This window comes from Musca autumnalis, unplaced genomic scaffold (genome assembly GCF_047663935.1).
Source record: "Musca autumnalis isolate F117 unplaced genomic scaffold, ASM4766393v1 scaffold_1, whole genome shotgun sequence".
NCBI classification, from domain to species: Eukaryota; Metazoa; Arthropoda; class Insecta; order Diptera; family Muscidae; genus Musca; species Musca autumnalis.
This window is the reverse complement of record NW_027411644.1, coordinates 17,645,878-17,651,877: the sequence shown is the minus strand read 5'-3', so window position 1 is coordinate 17,651,877 and position 6,000 is coordinate 17,645,878. Positions and strand designations below refer to the sequence as shown.

The 6,000-nt window shown below is 35.4% G+C and overlaps 1 protein-coding gene across 24 annotated transcripts in view; it reads left to right on the top strand.

Moving 5' to 3' along the window:
* The first annotated feature begins 2,065 nt into the window (after nucleotides 1-2,065).
* The window catches only part of LOC141394267 (uncharacterized), a 187,728-nt gene continuing 183,793 nt past the window's right edge, over nucleotides 2,066-6,000 (top strand). For 6 of the 24 annotated variants that reach the window (XM_073968544.1, XM_073968577.1, XM_073968461.1 and 3 more), the window contains exon 1: nucleotides 2,127-2,462. The gene's annotated coding sequence lies outside the window, so the exon portion shown is untranslated. The other 18 variants (XM_073968589.1, XM_073968553.1, XM_073968570.1 and 15 more) reach the window with 9 other exon arrangements.

Genomic DNA, 6,000 nt, shown 5'->3' with positions numbered 1-6,000 from the left:
GATCAGGTCCTGTCGATTTCTTGTCCTTTAGTGTTATAATTGCATGTTCTACTTCAGACTCCGTTATTGGATTTCCAGCAATATCCATATTAACGTTTTCATTGCACGATCTGCTTTCATCAGTAAACAATTCTTTAATGTATTCTTTCCAATGGTTTTTTGTTTGTTCCATCTCAAAAATTGGCTGGTTGTTATTATCTAAAAGCGTGGTTGTGGTGGATTTTCTATAAATTCCGGCCGCATCTTTCAATTTTTTATGAAGATTAAAATCATCATGCAAACTATGTAGATGCTCAATTTCACGACATTTTCTATTTATAAGAGTATTTTTGGCAGCACGGGTTGCTGCTTGAATTTCTTTGTTGACTTCCCAGTATTTCTCATAATCCGCATTTTTAAATTTACTGCGTTCTGCTCGAAGCTGTAAAATTTCATCCGTCATCCATTCTTCATTATTTTCTCTATTACAGTTTCCAAGCGAATTTTCTGTTATTTTGTATATTGTACTGTTCACATTATGCCAAAGAGTTTCCACATCGATCAAGTCGATTCTCTCAAGTTCCTTATTTAAATTATCCTTCACTTGGTTTTTAATCATTGGATCATTAAGTTTTTCACAATTAATTCGGAGCCGTTTCTTCTTTTTTTGAATTGTTGAAAGTTTTGTACGAATGTTCTTGGCTTCCTACTTTGGCATTGAAGTCACCTTGGATTATTGTGATTTCATGTGATTTCGTCATTTTTAGCAGCTTATTGATTTCATCGTAGAATTTTTCCACCTCGTCTGTGTTTCCATCACATGTGGGAGCGTAAACTTGAATAACGTTTAAGTTAAGTGGTTTTCCTTTTATTTTGACCATCATAGTCCTGTCGGACATTGGAACAAATCCAGCAACAGAACCAGCAACATTTTTGCTAACAATGACACCTACACCTTTTCTGTGTGTCCCTTCCATATTTCCTGAGGAGGATTTAAATGTGTGACATTCATGTTTCACTAACGCCTAATATATCAATGTTTAATCTATTTCTTAGCCTCTGGAACACACAAAATACCAAATTATAACAGATTCTGTGGTCAAATGTAAGAAATTTTTGGTAGAAATGTTTTTTAACCTCTGGAGACACAAATGGGACAAATATCTTAAAACTGCTTTAAAACGATGACGCGTCACGCGTCACTTTGTATGAGGGCTATACGAAAACGTGGCCCTACATAGCCCGTTTTCAATACCAAAATATCATCCACATACTTCAATCCATGATTTCCACAGACGGACGGACATGGCTATATCGATATAGAATTGCACGCCGATCAAGAATATATAGTTTGTGGGGTCTAAAATTCTTATTTCTAGTAGTTTCAAAGGGAATGACATACTTAACCCAATTATTTAGGGCCTGTTTATGTATGTCGATAAGAAAACGAATGCGCAAGAAAAACTACCAAATTTGAGTGTGTATTTCAAATTTGTTTTTTGTTTTGAAACAAAAGCAAATAAAATAATATTTCAAAAACTAAAGTTTGGGTGTCTTTCATGCGCACACATTTTCGTTTCGAAATACATAAACTGGGGGTTATAGAATGTCTATGATAGGTATTCATCTATAAAAAAAACTTAGGATGATCATTTACGCTTAGTGTACCCTTAGCATGAAACTATGTACTATGAGAACCTTTGAAATTACAAACGTTTTTTTCTATCAAAAGATTCGCCTCCGTACCACAGGAGATTATCCATTTTCAGTTCAACCTGGTTGCATTGTTAGTAGAAAACAATGCCACTTGTCAATTCAAACTATGTGTCTCTAGGATACCAATTTATGCACTTGTCTCAAAGATTAATTGAACTCTTGCCAAGCCTTTTTGCCAAAGAAGTTATTGCCTTTCAATTGGATTGAAGTTCTCTTTAATTGCTCTTTAGCAGCATTCAAAGAAAAAACATACATTATTCATGTTGAGCTCTCTTGGGCTTAAAAAGCAAATATGCAGCTCTCTTCAACTCATCAACGAAGTGAGGTGAATATTTATGGAGATTATCCTTCACACACACCACAGAGAATTGACACTTGTAAGCCATTCGTTTGCTAAAAGTCTTCTAGTGGTTTATTTAGTCGGACGTGTTAGTCCGTCCTCAGAGTTCAAGCAATACAGACGTGGTCTAAAAATTAAGGAAATCTAAGAACGAACGGAGAACAAACAAACGCTGAAGTGTGTGTGTTGTTATTAGAAGTTAATAAAGTTAGAAAATAAAACAACAACAACAAAAGAAAAAGGAGGAGGAGGTGGAAGAAAAAGAAAAATAAATAAAACATAAAAAGTAGTAAAGAATAAGAAAAAGAAAAAAGTGAATGTTTCCCCAACAAAACCAACAGCAATAACGGCTTATAATAGTTGACCATTAATCCATTTGATGGCCTCTACTCCTAAAAAAAGAGATATTCCTTGGCTATATAAAGTGGTAATTCTAATGTGTCTGTGTGTGTATGTGTGTATGAGAGTGTGTCAAGAGCGAATAACTTTATCAATAATTTAATTGCTGTGTAAATAAAGAAATGTAGCAACAACAACAACATCAACTGCAAATAAATCAACATAAAAATTGCAATAAATTCAAGAATGAAAATTAAAAAAAAAAATAAAACAACAACAAGAAAAATAACTTAACAAAAAAAAAGAGTTTTGTCATTGTGTTGTGTAATCGAGCAAAACAACAAAAATAACAAAAAGAAAAAACTGTTAGAAATTTATTTCCTTCCCCCCATTTAAAGATTGAAAGTGAAAGTTGGTGAAATCGTTCGATGGGAAAAAGGGGAAAGTAAAGCATGACTCCACACACACAAGTGCCAGTCGGAGAAGAAGTAGTAATATTTTCTTATTTGGCGTCAGACGCGGCGGCAGACTATAACTGCCACGACCTCAAATTGTACAACAAAACAAAAACACTTCAGTACTCTTCTATGAGAGTTTTTTTTTTGTTATTTGGTATGAGGTTTATAAGCATGAAATGACATAGTTTTGCTTCAGTTTTGTTGGTAGATTTCTCCATTCTTTTACACCATTCCATCGTTTTTATTTTTTTTTTCGTTTCTTCGACATCTAACTTTGATGACTGAAACGCGTAATCATACAACAACTTTGTCCTTGATGTCGTCATTAAGTCTCTAAAGAACATTGGTTACGAGATATGTATGTTCAACATGCGTATTTACACACATACATAGGCAATTATTTATTTACATTTGTAGAGGTTTAAATGCTAATGAAGTAAACGATTCAATGAATGAATGATAGAAAGCCATATTGATCGTTTGCTGTTGTATTCTGGTTAAAAAGTCAAACAACAAATTTCCAAGAATGATATATATGTATGTGTGTGTACGTGTGCGTTTGCATTATTGTTAATTTGAGTTAATCATACGCTTCAATGTTTATTATCTGGGATTTTTTATGTAAAGTATACGCTCCAAAGCAATTGTGTTTAAAGACGTCTAAATTAAAAAATTTTTTGAAGGGAATAATTTAAACTTTGCAGATTTTGATATTTTTAAGTCTTCAGGATATTCCGAAAATTTGTTCTCAAGCCAGTAAAAAAGTGTCATGCAATTTTTTCAACAGATCCAATAAAAAACCACAAACATACCTGAGTGGACGTGGAATTTCTTTCATACGTAAGCGATTCTATATTTGTTTTGATTCCTATATTTGAAATCGGTCGGCGGTTAGGTCTTAATCCTCATTTAATTTCATAAATCGACTTTGATTCAATACAAGACAAAATTAAAATCTGTGAGTAAAACGAGTTAAACGAAAAATTAAATAATTAAAAAATTAAACGAAAAATTAAAGTACGTGGGGTGCCTCATCAAAATAATGATTTTGAACCCCACGCATGTTTCTTATCAAAACCGTTTCGGACAATGTGAAGTATGTTCTGCATGATTAAGGTCCTGGTTCCCGATGGATTTGTGATAGTCGTTGTTAAATCTGTTTTCGGGATTGTTAATGTTTTGGGCTTGGAATGAGTTGCATTTTAATTAAAACAAGTAAGAAAGTATCAGTCAGCTGTGCTGACGGAGATATACCCTCAGCCACTGACCAAATAAAATATCACCAAAACAGAACCAAACTCAATAATTATGACGTATATAAAATATATTGATTTTGTATTACGAGTTTTCTTCAAAATCTGTATGTACCGTAATGTGGGGCTATACCAAATCATTGACATATGTATAGTAAACATTTTTAGCAACCAAACTTCTTCATAATGGACTCGAAATATTTAATTACTTTAAACAAAGTTTGAAAGAAAATTTTGAAAAAAAATTAGAGTTATTTGCACAGTAGCCATTTTAGTATGTGCCAACAGGCGGAGCTTTTAGGCTTTTAGGCCATTATCTCAGGAAGTATTGACTTACTCCGCAAAAAATGTAGCGTTGTAAATGAGGCGGCTAGATCAACCTACTGAAGAAAAGAATCAACACGATTCGAGAGGTGCTCTTAAACTTCACTTTATTCGAATTTTGCGTGGGATGTACCCGAAGGAGTGAACCTATATAGTCCATATTCCAACCTGATACATGACTGGATGAAATAATACAATGTGCAAAGTCTGCACCTATCAAAAATTACCTGCGAGAATTTTCTTGCAGATTTGCCAGTTTAGTTGGTGCCATCAGGGTTCTTGGAGCTTTTAGGCCAATATCTCAGGAAGTATGGACTTGCACAAGGAAAAAATTGTACGGTCGTAAAGAGAGCCGCAAAAACAACTTACTGAAAAAAAATTCAAAACGATCCGAGAGGAGCTCTAAAACTTCAGTTTATCCGAATTTTGTGTGGGAGGTGCCCGGGGGTGCCTCATCAAAATAATGGTTTTGAAACCCACGCATGTTTTTTATCAACTCCGTTTCAGACAATATGAAGTTGATGTTTGAGCTTAATGCATTCAAGCATGTTCGAGTAAGTTCCTGGCCTCAGATCGATTTGTGACAGTCGTAGTTGCAGCTGTTTTCCGGATTGTTAAGGTTTTGGTCTTGGAATGAGTTGACTTTTAATTGAAATGATGTAGGTGGTGTAAGATGACAAGCAACGGTTCTACCTGGTTTTAACATGCCAAATTCCAGAACTTATCTTGGTCCCTCTTTCATCTCAAGTGGGCACTGACCTCCCCGTGGTGTCATCTGGGGAGCTACTTTTACCATCCGTTAAAGGTAGAAAGCTAGCACGTGTTGCGCATTCACCAATAAGAACGATAAAAACTTGGAATTACTATAAAAAAAGAAAAACAAACCTCCCTAAAGTTGACGACCACCGCGTACGTTTTAATGAATCTGCACCTGGATTTTGCGGACTCTCTACAGAATAGGTGCAGGAAGTTTGCTCAGATGTACTTGATAAGTACAAAACTGATAGACGATTACGCACTTTATTATTACCATGAAACGAAACATGGGGTAGTTGTTGGATATATGGTAAATCGGGGCCTTACAATCTTGTCTCCATATTCACTCCGGCTGCTGAGAGAATTGCTACAATCCGTCCATACCCCGACCGAAGAGAAAAATGAACAGACAGAGGACATATTTTACGAGCGCCTAAAAAAAGTACATGACCGCTGCCTTGGCCTGGACACTAATATTGTTCTAGGAGATTTTAATGCTAAAATTGGGAGGGAAAACATCATTAATCCCACGGTCGGCAAGTTCAGCCTTCATGAGCTAACATCCAACAAATGAAATAAGGCTGACAGATTTTGCAGCGGCAAAAAACATGGTAGTGAGCAGCACCAGGTTTCAACTACTCGACATACACTAGGCCACGTGGATATACCAGATGGGAAAAAGAGAAACCAGATTTATCATGTTGTGATAGGTGGAAGACACATGTTATATGTCCGATCAATTCGAGAAGCGAACATCGATTCGGACCATTTCCTTGCAGTAGCCAAGGTACGCACTCATCTTAATGTTGCGACAAAATTGCGATCCAACACAAGA